Below are 15,885 nucleotides of genomic sequence, written 5' to 3'. Positions count from 1 at the left end.
GGGGTGGGGGACCCGGGCGTGCGCCCCGCCTTTCCCGGGCCTGCCCCGCGTTGGCTCCGCTCCGCGGAGGCGCAGCCGCTAACCGTGTGCTTAACCGTGTGCTTAACCGTGTTAATGATCTACCCCGGGCTCTGGCCCCGCGCCGGCGACTGCGTCCCCTCCCTGGAGGGTGAGGCTGGGAGTGGTGTGTCACTTTGTTTTAGGGACGTGGTTAATGTGAGTGTAGCACATGCCCGCTAAGTGTTTGTCCCCCAAAACGGCTTTGGATCTGGGGACTGGGCGCGTGAGCAGTGGCAGGTTGGGATCGCCGGAGAGGCGCGGGGCCGCGAGCGTTTTGGCGTTTCTTAAGCCTGGATAGATAGGCAGCAAGAAGTGAGCGTTAAGTTAAGCAAGGTTCCGAAGGTTTATGGGCTTTGTCTGAGGTTCTGGGTGTGTTTTGGTGTACTGATTTTGTGTTTTGAATGCAGAGAAACAAAACCCATTGTTTGTCTCCATCTTGTTATTGTTTTAGGGACCTAAAATTCGTTGTTTTTGTTTACCTGGGGGCTTTCTTGGGAGAGGTCCTGTTCGGAGCTGTTGGGTTCCAGTGGAGTCGTTCATTCATAAAGAGGAACTCATAAGAGAAATCGAATTGTGAGACGTGGACAGGGCCATTGACCATCTGGTTGCCTTCGTGTCAGAATCTAGTGAAAAAAGAAATGGGTGGTTTTTAGTTAGGTATTAATTCTGCCAACATACACCTTTGTCTTTCTCTGGAGAATTTCTGTTAGAACCTTCCAGTCAGAGTTGCTGAGAATTTCGGACATTTCCCAATCAAATATGTCAGATGAAGTAGTTTCGGAAATGGAGGGAGAAGGATGACTCTTACCATTTATTTTATGAAAACCTTTAAACAATACTGTTTTGAAGAGGAGCGCCCTGAAAAATGATGTACGGTGTTTTCTAATTAGAACCAGAGTGCTGTTTTAAGTCTTTTGAGAATGCGAAGTGCTTTTTAAATAAGTACTAGACTTTCCTTCTTTTCATAATAACATCTATCACCTACTGAACTCTTACAACATGGTCAGTGGTTTTACAAGATCCTATGTTAACCCTCACAGTGGCCTTTAGAGAGTAACAAGTGGCAGAGTTGGCATTTGAACTCTAGTGGGTTTTACACCAAAGATCATGTCTGTAAATCTTTAAATTAAATCAGGGAAGTGGCTTCATGACAGATGAGATAGAACCTGGGAAATACATAGCACACCAAAATCACACATACTTAGTTTTTGAAGCAACTCTTATAGATATGTGGTGAACATGACTGCTTGAGTCCTTCAACCTTATGGAGCCATCCTAGTGCATCAAGTGGAGAGGAGGGAGAGCTGCTTAAGGGGGCTGCAAAGGTGGAGGAGGGATCCAAGGCCCGTCTGAGAACAGAACCTGGCTACCCTATCAGCTATTTGAGACTCAAAGCAGAGAAGCAACCTAAGGAGAATTGGGCTAAATTAGGTATTGGCAAAGTCTGGAGATATGTGCCCTGATCTGTGGGAGGGCTCTGTTTCCTGGATTCTTCATGTTTTCCAAAGCTCACCTTCCCAGATCTGTCTTCCACAGGGCACTTGCTGAAAATTAATCATCCTCATTAGCTCCCCCTCCAAAAAAAAAACCCAGAAAAATGAAAACCCTTATTTTTCAGATGCAACACTCTCAACTCAGTGTGAGAGATATTGCCTGCTGTTAAGTCATACTCAAGTGTAAATGTCTAATAGCTTCCTTTCTAGGAATGTATTCTTGTTTCACTGTAGTGAACATCCATGCAGAGTGGAACAAAATATTTTCAGTTTTCAAAGTGTTCGTAGTACACACACACACACACACACACACACACACACACACACAACTATCATGAATCATTTGCTGTTTTTTGTATGACTGAATCTGAAAGGAGTGTTTTTGTAATCTCCAGATCCCTTTTTTGATTTTTTTTTTTTTTTTTGAGTTGGAGTTTCACTCTGTTGTCCAGGCTGGAGTACAGTGACACACCCACGGTCACCCCAGCATCAACCTGCTGGGCTCCGGTGGTCCTTCTGCCTCAGTCTTTCAAGTAGCTGGAACTGTAGGCGTGTGCTACCACACCCGACTAATTTTTTAAAAATTTATTGTAGAGATGAGGTCTCACCAAGTTGCCCAGGCTGGTCTCAAACCCGCAGGCACAGGCAATCCACTTGCTTCGGCCTCCCAGAGGATTACAGGCTGAGCCACGGAGCCCGCTCCTTTTTTGATTACAGAGAGGTTGGTTCCCACTAGTTTGCAGCTTCGATGAAATGTAAAACTTCCTACTCTGGACAAGAAAGATCTACACCATATAGTTCTGTAAACGTCACGTGATTCAGATTTCAGGGTCCAGCTAGATGGGCACCTGGCTTCTTACTGTCTTGTCAGATGAGCTGGATGCCATAACCTTTGTTAGAGACCCAGCATCTCAAAGTCTCTTGAGCTCAAGGCCCCTTCCTTTCTTCTGTGGTTAGAGCTAATTATTGGCTGGTCCAGAGCGTCCCTCTCTTGACTGCTATAAGGTAATCCAAGCACCCATTCCTGGTGGATATTTTCAACCTCCTGCCTTCAGTGCCTTGCCATCTCCATAGCAGAGCAGTTTGTCATTAGGAACTGAGATGTGCTTAGAGAGAGATAACTAGACACTAGTGTTAGCACTTGGCACAGTACTTCAGTATAAAAGCCAGCTATTATGTGTCATATTAGTTTTGCTTTTAGTTTTTGAGGATTTAACATAATTGCCAGTGTAGGTTCAGTTTTCATGTTTGTATGAAGTTTCAAATTGGAGATACCATTGCCTGTGAATGTCCAGAATGGTGTTTCTCAAAGTTTGGTCTGTGGCTCATCTGTATCAGAATTACTTGGGATGTGTGGTATAATATAAAAATATATTTGATCTTTGTCCCTGGTTACTTGCACAGAGCTAAAACCCTTGTAATTTCCTGATTTATGGGGAGTATCTTTTGTTATTCATAATGAGCCCCTGTCAGTCACACCTTACTGTACCGTCTGCCCTAATGAGATGACTTAGGGTGGGGCCCTAGATAGCCTCAGAATGGCCACAAAGACTAAGTGATCAAAGGGTAAGAACTTTCAGTACAACCCTCAGACCTCCAGGAAGAGGGACTGGGGGGCTGGAGATTGAGCTTTATAAAAACCTTTGAGCAGTGAGATTTGGTGAACAAAAGGCGCTGGAGGGTGGTGTGCTGGAGAGGGTATGGACACTAGATGCTCCTCTTCTCCCCGTACCCCATGCTATGTGTCTCTTTCATGTTACTGTTCTTGGGTTGTATCCTTTTTTATTTTTATTTTTTTGTGAGTTGGAGTCTCACTGTCGCCCAGGCTGAAGTGCAGTGGCATACTCACGACCACCCCAGGGTCGACCTGCTGGGTACAGGTGATCCTTCTGCCTCAGCCTTCCAAGTAGCTGGAACTACAGGTGTGCACTACCACGCCCGGTTAATTTTTTTATTTATTGTAGAGACGACATCTAGCCAAGTTGCCCAGGCTGGTCTCAAACCCATGGCCTCAGGCAGTCCACTCTCCTGGGCCTCCCAAAGTGCTGAGATTACAGGCTGAGCCACCAAGCCCAGCCAGGGCTGTATGCTTTATAGTATACTGGTAAATGTAAGTAAATTGTTTACCTGAGGGTTGGGCCCAGTGGTTTATGTCTGTAATCCCAGTGCTTTGGGAGGCTGAGGTGTGAGGATCACTTGAGGCCAGGAATTCAGTGGTCTGCATGATCATGCCACTATACTCCAGCCTGGGCAACAGAGTGAGACTGACTAAAAAAAAAAATTTCCCTGAGTTCTGACTAAACTTTAGGAGGAGGTCATGGAACCCTTGATTTATAGTCAGTTGGTCAGAAGTACAGGTATCTTGGGCCTTGGTCATCGGCATCTGAAGTGGGGGCAGTCTGGTGGGACAGAACCCTTAAGCTGTGGGGTCTGTGCTGACTCTGGGTAGTGTCAGGATTGAATTGAATTGTTGACCATCCATTTGGTGTCCAGAGAATTAGAGAATTGGTGATTGGTGTTGAAAAACACCCCAGGGTGCTTGTTAATAATGCAGACCTGTTCTATAGAGGCCTTTAGCCCCCCTCTCCATTAATTTGCTATGCTCTAAATTGGAAAAAAACAAAGTGACTAGAAGCCCCCAAGGAAAACTCCTCACTAAAGAAAAGGACATTAGTACAGTATTTATGTTATTTTTGCAGTGTAGCTGACTGATGTGATACATAGATATCAAGTTGTGTTCTTGCTAGTTTTCCCCTTACTTTGGACATATTCAGTTGTGTATGAGTTTGGTTGTTTATTGGGGTGGGAGGATGCTAAACAATAACACGAGATGAACGTCTTTGGACTTACAGGCAGAATCAAGAAGCAGGGTACCACAACTTTATATTTGTAGTTTCTTTAGTGTCTACTTTCTAGGACCTTGTGAAATACAGCTGTAAGAATTTAGTGTTTCTCTGATGTTTGGAGGATCGCTGCTAACTTCACACCTTCACATGAATCCTTTTGGCTTATGATATCGAAATTTACAATTGAAGATGATGCGAAGTAGAACCTTACTATTAGTATTATGTCTTGGCTAGTAGAATTTACATTTTATTCTCATTTTCTGTAAGCTTTGATTGAACTACTCTATGTGTTATTGACTGTGCAACACTAAATTGTAAAAGACACAAGGGACTCCAGAGACTCACAAACAGGCCATCTAAGATAGCACACAGTTATATAATGTGATGAGTGCCCTGAGCCTAGAGAGTGATTAATTCTACAGGGAATAGGTATAGAAGTTCTCTTAGAGGAGATGAATTTTGAATTGAGTTGGAAAGGGAGGAATAGAACTTTGTGGTTGAATCTTTGAGGTGTGAAAACACAGACATCAGGACTGGGTGCGGTGGCTCACTCCTGTAATCCCAGCACTTTGAAAGGGCGAGGTGAGAGGGTTGCCTGAGCTCAGGGGTTCAAGACCAGCCTGGTCAACATGGTGAGACCTTGTCTCTACAAAAAAATCAAAATTAGCTGAGTGTGGTGGTGTGTGCTTGTAGTTCCAGTCACTTGGAAGGCTGAGGCGGAACGATCGCCTGAGTCCAGCAGGTTGAGGCTGTGAGCGTGGCCGTGAGCGTGTCACTGCACTCCAACCTGGGTGACAGAGCCAGACTCCTACTCAAAAAAAGAAAAAAAAGAAAGAAAAAAGAAAATGGAGATATCATATTCAGTCCTATATGGTTTAAAGTGTAGGATATAGGATGTTGGGAAGGGGAGAGAGGGAGCAGTAGAAAAAGAAAGTAGAAATGTCAATTTTCAGAATGGCCTTGAATAGAATATTTGAATTAGGCTGAATTAGAATATATTCCGTGGCTAATAGTATGTGCTCTGGAGCCAGTCTGCCAGAGTTCGTCCTGGCATTGCAATTTACTTACTAGCTGTTTAACTTTAGGCAAGTTCATTTCACTTGTAAAAAGGGGATACTAATAGTATTTAGAGTAGAGGATTGTTAAAGGATAAAATCTTTCTAATCAGTGTGTTTGATATAGGAATCTTTCAATACTAGATATTTTCATGCTATCATTCAAGGTTTTAGGCATTAAAAATTAGTACTATTGTTCATATTCTTAGAATGAATATGAAATAGAACCTGGAAAATATATAGCACACCAAAATTACATGTACTTAGTTTTTGAAGCAACTCTTACAGATATATGGTGAACACAACTCCTTGAGTTCTTCAACCTTCTAGAGTCAGCCTAGTGCATCAGGTAGAGAGGAGGGAGAGCTGCTTTAGGGGACTGCAGAGGTGAAGGAGGAAGGCAAGACCTGTCTGATAACAGAACCTGGCTACCCTATCAGCTATTTGACACTCAAAGCAGAGAAGCAACCTGAGGATAATTGGGTTAAATTAGGTTTATATGAAGGGGGAACCCCAAAAACCCCCAGAATTTATTTATTTATTAAAAATTGAGTATTCTTTTTTTTTTCAGTTGGAGTCTCACTCTGTCGCCCAGGTTGGAATGTAGTGGCACACTCATGGCCACCGTGGCCTTGACGTGGTGGGCGCAGATGATCCTTCTCCTCAGTCTTTCTAGTAGCTGGAACTATAGATGAATGCCACCACGCCTGGCTAGTTTTTTTGTGATTTATTGTAGAGGTTAGGTCTCACCAAGTTGTTCAAGCTGGTCTCAAACCCCTGGGCTTGGGCAATCCTCTCACCTTGGCCTCCAAAAGTACTGGGATTACAGGCTGAGCCACCATGCCCAGCATGTGTATTTTTACATGTTTAAACTTCAGTCGGTGGCTAAGCCTGTAATCCCGCGCCTTTGGGAGGCTGAGGTGAGTGGATTGCCTGAGCCCGTGGGTTCGAGACCCGCCTGGGCAGTGAGACCTCATCTCTACAATATATCAAAAAATCAGCTGGGTGTGGTAGTGCATGCCTGTAATTCTGGCTACTTGGAAGGCTGACGCGGAAAGATCTCCGGAGCCCAGCAGGTCGAGGCTGCAGTGGCCGGGAGTGGCCACTGCACTCCAGTCTGGGTGACAGAGTGAGACTCCAACTCAAAAACAAACAAACAAACAAAAAAACTTCAGTCACCTTCAAAGTACTCTGATGCAGTACACTTACCGAGATGCTTTTTCCACTGCTCAAAATAGTTTTTGAACTCATCAATTTTGATGCCATTTAGTGCTTCTGCCATTTTTTGTTTCACGTGAGCACAAAACATTTCCTTTTGAGGACTTTTTTTATCCAGGGAAACAAAAAAAAGTCACACAGAGTGAGATCAGGTGAATAGGGAGGTGGGACATGCTCTTTTGGGTCAAAAACTGCTGAACACTCGGTGAAGTATGGGTAGATTGTTCATGTAAATCACCCATCATGAGGTAGGCAAATGCCTTGAAAGAATCTCTAAAAAAAATTCACTGAAGCCAAACTCAGCCTCTTATAACAACACTAGCTAGTACACTGATGCCAGTGAGTTCCTATAACACTTACCTAGCAAGGGAAGCCTGTACTGTAAGGGGCCTGCTCTCCAAAAGATAATTCCTGGGTTGTTTTTGGGTTCCCCTCATATATGTGTGTATGTATATCTGGTGAGCAGCAGAGTGAATTGGGGAGAGACTGCAGGATAGTAACTCACAAAGACATTGAGCACTTGAATTACACATTCAGTTAACTTGTTCTTTATGCTAGGCATTTGCATATGGGCAACACTTGAAATGACTAATCACTAGGATGAATAAGATGAGGGAAAGGAGGTGAAGATAGAACTCTGGAGAAAACAGGCATTTTAGGGGCAGAAAGAAAAGCCATGAAGAAACCTGTGAATGTGATAGGAGGAGAAATGGTAGAATAGTATTGAGAAAGCCTAAAAGAAAGATTGTATTTCAAGGAGGAGATGGTGAAGATTTTCAGATGCTGCGAAGAGAACAAGTAGATGGAGCCTGGAGAATAGGCTTTTGAATTTGCCATTTACGTCAGTTGATGATCTTTGAGAGAAAGGAGTTTGAGGATCATGTTGGAGGCACAGATCAGATTAAAGTGGTGGATGAGAAAGTAGAGGTAATAAGTTACTTTTATGTTAGTGGAAGGAAGGAAAATGACAAAATGGGATGACATGTGCTGAGGTTCATTTATTTATAGGACAGAGAAAACTTCAGCATGCATATTTATAGATTTAGGGAAAGGATTCATAGGAGAATGAAAGATTTCAAGTTCAAGAGAAGATGGTAATAGCAGATGGAGCTAGGCTATGGGAAATGTGAGCGACAGTGGGAGCCAGTACATAGTAGAGTCTGGATAGCTGAGAAACAATTAAGGACACTTCCTTCCTGAGAAGAGTAAGAGGTGAGGGTGAGGTGACAGATAACTCAACAGGAGAAAGGAAGGAAGTTGAGAAAGTCAGCTGCTTCATCTCCACATTACTAGAAGAAGAATAACATGCGTGTCTAAATACGGTATTTTTTAATTTAAATTCTATTTTAATCAAACTACATATGCATATTGTAAATGTCAACTAGCACCAAACTTACAAATTACAAATTAAATGTCCCCTTGCCATATCTCTCCACTCCCTCTTCCCGTCCTCTGGAGACAACTCTTTCAAACTCTTCAGGATTTCTCTTGCTGTTTACCTACCCATTTCTAAATAATATGCTTATACTGCTGCTTCAGGATTTTTTTTTTCAATTTTATGTGTTATATAGTGTATTTATGTGTTACTGTGGAAAAGGTACACTTAACTCTAATCGCCATCTTCTCCAGCCCTCCCACTGTGGGTGTAGCACCCTTTTGGTTAAATCAGTATAAATGTTCAAATTACTATGACTAGGGAAATACTGTTTACAGCAGAACCTTACGGTATGCATAGTTATCTCTTCTTTCTTTATAATTGTTTTGCTCCTTGAAATTAAAATTGCTTTTTATTTTGTTTGCTTCATTATCTATGTACCTATCAGAAATTTCTTCCCCAACTTTTGATGATGGAAACTTTCTTTTAAATATTTAGAAACAAGCCAGGCTCGGTGGCTCAACCTGTTATCCCGCGCCTTTGGGAGGCTGAGGTGAGTGGATTGCCTGAGCCCGAGGGTTCGAGACCCGCCTGGGCAACTTGGTGAGACCTCATCTCTACAATAAATCAAAAAATTAGCCAGGCGTGGTAGCGCGCGCCTGTAGTTCCAGCTACTCGGATGGCTGAGCGGAAGGATTGCCGGAGCCCAGCAGGTCGAGGCTGCGGTGGCCACTGCACTCCAGTCTAGGCGACTGAGTGAGACTCCAGCTCAAAAAAATAAAAAATAAAAAATAAATAAATAATTTAGAGGCATATCAGATATTTTTGTCAGTTTTTTTTTCCCCCTTGGCGATATCCCTTCTGGAGTCCTTCATGTTCCTGTTGTCTGGGAATTCCCTTCACTTCTCTCCTGTTTTGAATACCCTGATTTCCAAATCTTGTTTTTCTGGAGAATATTCTCCAATAGTTTTTTTGAGAGAGAATGCATGGGAGGTCATATTCTTTTAAGTCCTTGAGTGTCTGCCAGTATGTCTACATTTGCTGGTTTGGGTGTAGAATTAGAATTCTAGGTTGTAAATGGTTTTTCTGCTGAATATTGAAAACACTTCATCTTCTACCTTCTGGAATTGCTGTTAAGAATTCTGATGCCAGGCCACGCACCGTGGCTCAGCCTGTAATCCTAGTACTTTGGAAGGCTGAGGCGAGAGGATTGCCTGAGCCCAGGGGTTCGAGACCAGTCTAAGCAACTTGGTGAGACCTCGTCTCTACAGTAAATTACAAAAATTAGCTGGACGTGATATTGTACTTTCAGTTACTTGGAAGGCTGAGGTGGAAGGATCGCCTAAGCCCAGCAGATTGAGGCTGTGGTGGCTGTCAATGTACCAATGCACTCCAGCCTGGGTGACTCCAACTCAAAAAAAAAAAAAAAAGAATTTTGATGCAATTCTGATTCTTAGTCCTTTGTACATACAAGGGGGCGGGTTGCGCGTGCACGCACGCGTGTGTGTGTGTGTGTGTGTGTGTTTCTCTGTGGAAATGTTAACTACCATTCTGAAATGAGGACTGCCTTGGTGTAAAGTGTTGTTTTCTATTCAGTGTGCTGGTTACTCTGGACTTTTTCAATGTAGATACTATTTCTGGAAAATTTTCTTCTATCATTTCTTTCTGTTATCTTTGTTTTCTCTTTTTGGAACCCTTGTTATCCAAATGTGATAATTCTTGGATTAAACCTGTAATTTAAAAATTTCTGTCCTGGTTTCCAAATCTTTTTATCTTTTTGTTTTTTTCTTTTTATCAGATTTATGTTTTTTTTGTATAATTTTTATTTTATTTTTCCATTTCGATCTCATATTTTACTTTTCAAGAGCACTTGTCTGCTTTTCCCTTGTCTTGGTAATGCCTTCTAAAACTATTTATAAATGGTATAAATACTGTCAAAGCTTTCTTTTGGTCTCTACATTGTCCCTGGAGCTCTTTTTATCTTAATCTTTGTCTTTCATGTTGGAAAGTTTTCTTAGTTTTCTATTAACGTTTAAATGAGACTCTAAAATGCTGATTAGATGCTTTGTGTGTCTGGATCAGGCTGCCAGCCTGGAGGATCTTACTGTAGAAAGATGAAGGGACTTGATCCAGTTTTCCCCAGGGAAGAGTCCTTTCAGTATCATGTCTGAGGACATGTCTAGTGTCCTTAAGTCCAGAGCCTGTCTAGTTAATCTCTCTAGAGCAGTTTTTCCCAATCTTTCTGCTCTTGAGCACGCCTTGGAATAGTTTTCATTTCTCAGGGAATCTGTGCATTTGTAATCAGTAAATTGAGATATGTTAATCTAGTAATGATTAGTGATTTTCTAAGTATAGACTGGATTTGTTTATTTGACCAATTTATTAGCCTATTTGTTTGGTAACGTTTCCCCCCCGTACACTAGGGTATCATCATTATTCCAAGGAAGTAGTGAAGTAAAGGAAACTTCAGTTTTTCCTTCTGAGGAAATTCCTGTATGATTTAAAAAATTTTGTCCAAGTGGTAAAAATAGTCTTACTCACAATTTTTACTACATAAGATGCTAATGGTCTGGGTGCAGTGGCTCAAGTCTGTAATCCCAGCACTTTGGGCGGCCCAGGTGAGAGAATTGCTTGAGCCCAGAGGTTCGAGACCAGCCTGGGCAACTTGGTGAGATTTCATCTCTACAATATATCAGAAAAAAATTAGCTGTACCTGGTAGCGTGTGCCTGTAGTTCCGGCTACTTGGAAGGCTGATGTGGAAGGATCTCCTGAGTCCAGCAGGTCAAGGCTGCGGTGACCACGAGCATGCCACTGCACTCCAACCTGGGCAACAGAGTGAGACTGACTCAAAAAAAAAAAAAGATGCTAATGAACTATTATGTCATCAAGGGTATATGCAAGAGGTGCTTATTCTCCTTTTTAAAACTAAAAATGGCATTATAGCTAGCTCTTCTTGGAGAAAACGTGCAGGTGAACTTAGCTCAAAATTTTTCTTGAAATTAATCTCTTTTTTCATATATTTTAAAAAAAACTCATAAGGTAATCATAATACGTTTTGACTTAATTATTGGTATAAGACAAATGAGATTTGTGTTTTCTTTATTTTTTTTTTGAGTTGGAGTCTCACTCTGTCGCCCAGACTGGAGTGCAGTGGCCGCTCCCGGCCACCGCAGCCTTGACCTCCTGGGCTCCAGCGATCCTTCCACCTCAGCCTTCCGAGTATCTGGAATTACAGGCGTGCACTACCACGCCTGGCTGATTTTTAATTTATTGTAGAGATGAGGTCTCGCCAAGTTGCCCAGGCGGGTCTCGAACCCGCGGGCTCAGGCAATCCACTCACCTCAGCCTCCCAAGGCGTGGGATTACAGGCTGAGCCACCGAGCCCGGCTGAGATTTGTGTTTTCAAGGTAGAGTTAAATTTTTTTACAATAGAAAAATTTATAAGGTTTAGAATAAACCTACTAAAGCCATAAACCAAGGCAATGTGTACAAAATAATAGCTTAAGACATAATTTTATGAATTTGAAAATTTTTTTTCAGTAACTTATTTGTGTCAAATATAGATCTGCAAAATTATCGACATATGTTGATTTCTTGGTCTCAATTCTAGACCTATACATAAAAAGTATGTTTTTCAAAAATAAAAATAACACTTAATCTCGTTAAGGCAAAACATATGTACTCTTTTTTGTTTTTGCTGTACAAATACTCAATTATGGGTTGAGCTTGAAATAAGCATGCACAGATTTCTTTCTTTCTTTCTTTCTTTTTTGAGAAAGCAGGATTTATTGAGAGGTCAGAAAAGCTCCCACAGTGGGAGGGGACCCGAGGCCGTTGCCCCAGATTTCATTTTCAATTGAAACGAAACATTTATTTTCTTCCTTCTGACAGTTAAACAAGAAAAAGTTGGTTGATTCATATAAGTTAAAAACTATAGCAAGTAGGGCTCAGTGGCTCAGCCTGTAATCCGTGCTTTGGGAGGCCAAGGTGAGTGGATTGCCTGAGCTCACGGGTTCGAGACCCGCCTGGGCAACTTGGTGAGACCTCATCTCTACAATAAATCAAAAAATTAGCTGGGCATGGTAGCACGCGCCTGTAACTCCAGCTACTTGGAAGGCTGAGGCGGAAGGATCGCCAGAGTCCAGCAGGTCGAGGCTGCGGTGGCTGGGAGCGACCACTGCACTCCAGTCTGGGCGACAGAGTGAGACCCCAACTCAAAAAAAAACTATAGCAAAATATTGCTTTCCTGTGAATGGCAAGACCCTTCTTTTTCCACCACAGAAATCTAGAACTTGACTTGGAGCAGATCAGGAAATCTCAGGTTGAGGATAGGAAAAGACTGCAGCTAAGTTATAACTTAAACATCTGCTTCCAAAACAACTTGGTTGAAAACTCTTGCTGTTTTCTCCTTTCCTCTGTGTTGTCCTAGTGGATTATACATACTATTTATTCCCTCTATATTATTTAATAGGAAGTACCTGATATTTTTTTTTGATTGAACTTACCATATAGTAGTCGAGATGAAATTAGCTCTAGCTTAGTCCAAAGGAAATCTACATGACATTTTTACTTGGCCCATTCTTCTTTATCAGCTAGTGTGAACTTCTTTTTGGAGTCCTAGCTCCTCAGTGAGCTAACTCTTGTAATTGTACGATTTAGTCTTCTTAACAGAGTATCTCCTTTTTCTCTCTTCTTTCTCCTCCCTCTATCTTTCTTTGCAGGCAACATAAAAACAAATTGTAAATGGTAAAGAGAATATGGCAAGTCTTCCTGCTGTTTATTTCAGTTCATTCTCAGAGAAATTCAGTTAACCATTTATTTGTAGAATTCCAGGATTATTCTATGTATATACAAATAAATGCATGTTACTGTGCACATCGGTTTATTATGGACTATACCTTATTTAATCAAGTTTTTATTTGTGCATATTTAGATCATTTTCACTTTTTTGCTGTTAAATGGTGCTATGTTGAATATTCTTGTATGTACTACCTTGTGCACTTAAATATGAGTTTATCTGTAGGATAAGTTCTTAGAAATGGAATTTTTTGGTCCGAAGGTGTGTATTTTTCTTTCTATTGTCAGATATATTTTAGGAATTAATATCAGCCCATCCTTGAATTTCATGAGTCTATTTCTGTTTTCTTATCTTCCTTTGAATTAATTGTTTTATAATTTCATTTTATCTTCACTGTTAGTTATTAGTTATACTTCTTTTTACTATGCTCTTTAAGTGGTTGCGCTAAAGTATGCTGTCCAGTAGAACTTTGTGAGTGATGGAACTGTTCTGTATGTGTGTTGGTTAGTATTTTACATGTTAAATCCTTGTGTTAACATACTTCTATTTCCTCACTATCATTCTTTGTGCTATAATTGTCAAATATTTTATTTGTCAGATATTTTATTTTCACTAATATCCTCATAATGCCTTGTTCTTTTTACTTTAGATGGTTTATTATCTTCCTTTTTTTTTTTTTTTTTTGAGTCAGTCTCACTCTGTTGCCCAGGCTGGAGTGCAGTGGCATGCACGCAGCACTGCAGCCTCCACGTGCTGGGTTCAGGTGATCCTTCCACCTCAGCCTTCCAAGTACAGGCATGCGCCACCACACCTGGCTAATTTTTTTTTTGATTTATCATAGAGATGAGGTCTTGAAACCCTGGGTACAGGTAATCCTCTCGCCTCGGCCTCCCAAAGTGCTGGGATTATAGGCATGAGCCTCTGTACCTGGCACTAGATAGTTAATTATCTTTTAAAGTAGTTAAAAATAGGGAAAAGATCTTCTATATTTGCCCTCATTTTTATTATTTTCAGCACTCTTAGTTTCTTTTTGTAGAAGCAGGGTTGTTGTAGTGTAAATGAAAAAGGGCTTATTTGAGAAGCAAAGAACTGATTGGACTTGCTGATTACATTTGAGGGAGGAGAGTGAAATGAGTGCAGGATTTTGAGTCTGCTTGAGTGACAGTTAATAATGTAATTATTAGCTGGTTTCATAAATGCTATTATTTTCTGTATGCATACAGAATAGGCCATGGACTTTTGGAACACAATGAACTAAAAATTTTAACATTGAAAAGTCATAATAGTAATGTGGAAATGCCATTGTTTTTTATATTCCCTTCTAATTTACCTTTTTTTTCTTTTCTAATTTACTATTCTTAAAATTTTGTAGTTGTTGTTTTTCTTGCTGCTCTACTAGATTGTATCTAGTAGTTTTTGGAAAGACCATTTCACATTAATTATATTTTCCCATTGTGCATGTATATTGATATTTCTAAAGATAAAAGCAAGTGATATCAGTTTATATTATTTTAGAACCCATGCTCACTTTATGCAGAGCCTCCTATAAGGTGTTGAGAAGACATCCTTGACCTTATGGACTTGAGAATTTAAGAGTGTGGTTTTTTGCAACTTTTGGGATTAACAATAAAAACAAGAAAATGTATAATATTTACTAAGAAGAGTGATACTTAGTAACAAAAGCCTGATATGGCCATATGTGACTCTTGAGTCAGAATGTTTTGTATGCAGGTGGGAATTGCTGGGTGACTTGTAGACTAGAGATCTTTCATTTCTGTAGAAAGCAGTTACCATTGATACTAGCCCTAAGAATTCTTGGAAGATCTACTCCTGGAAATTAATTAGTGTCATGAGAATTCATGTCTGACTTCAGAGGTGTTATATCTCAATTGTATGAGGAAGATTGAGAACCCACATCTTTGGACATTCTCTCTACTTTTTTCCCTATGGCCGGTTAACCTGTTGTGTTTGTTATAATTAATCTCTCTCTCTTCTCTCAGCTGGGGAAGGGAGAACTTGGAAGATGTAAATGAGACTCAATAGCAGTTTTGTCAAATGCATGAATATCTTCCTATTTTTTAACCGTGAATGTGAAGACCCGTGCCCCATCCTTTAGTTGTCTTTTGTTTGTTCCCTGTTAGTTGGGAAGCACTGTGTAGCACTGTATTTTGCCTTTCCTAAACATTATTTTTTTGTCTTTTTTTTTTTTTTTGAGTCGGAATCTCACTCTGTTGCCCAGACTGGAGTACAGTGGCCGCTCCCAGCCACTGCAGCCTCGACCTGCTGGGCTCCGGCGATCCTTCCGCCTCAGCCTTCCAAGTAGCCGGAATTACAGGCATGCACTACCATGCCCGGCTGATTTTTTGATTTATTGTAGAGATGAGGTCTCACCAAGTTGCCCAGGTGGGTCTCGAACCCGTGGGCTCAGGCAATCCACTCACCTCAGCCTCCCAAAGCATGGGATTACAGGCTGAGCCACTGAGCCCGGCTATTTTCTTGTCTTATAACTGAACTTTGTTTATGAAGGTTATAATGTTAGCTCACTATTGAGTAGTTAAAGTATTTTCAGGAATCCTTGGAAATTCTCCTATTGGAAATCCTTTTAATATTGGAAAATTGAGTTTTTAGTAATGGTTGATGAGATAATGTTGGTTCATGTATATACTCTTGACTGATACTCTTCTGATTAATAGGATACATGTCTACTTGCTAACTAAATTTAACACTGTATACAGTGAACCACTGCATCTGGCTTCTGTTTTTCTCTTCATAAATTACACTAGTAAAAGCAGCTTCATAAATATATATATTTGGGGACTGGTATGAGCATACTTTTATATGTATCCTCTTTAGAAAAAATCCTCAGGATTGAGATTAATTTAAATTTTAATTATTCTAATGCTTTGTAGCATTGCTTTCCAAAAAATGATTGAGTCAATTTGCTTTGTCTACAGAAATGGGCTGGGCATGGTGGCTCATGCTTATAATCCCAGCACTTTGGGAGGCCGAGGTGAGAGGATTGCCTGAGCCCACGGGTTC

Source organism: Carlito syrichta, unplaced genomic scaffold (assembly GCF_000164805.1).
Source record: "Carlito syrichta isolate Samal-C Ts95f unplaced genomic scaffold, Tarsius_syrichta-2.0.1 Scaffold308186, whole genome shotgun sequence".
In the NCBI taxonomy this organism is placed as follows: Eukaryota; Metazoa; Chordata; class Mammalia; order Primates; family Tarsiidae; genus Carlito; species Carlito syrichta.
The sequence above is the reverse complement of the archived record's forward strand: the minus strand, read 5'-3'. Positions refer to the sequence as shown.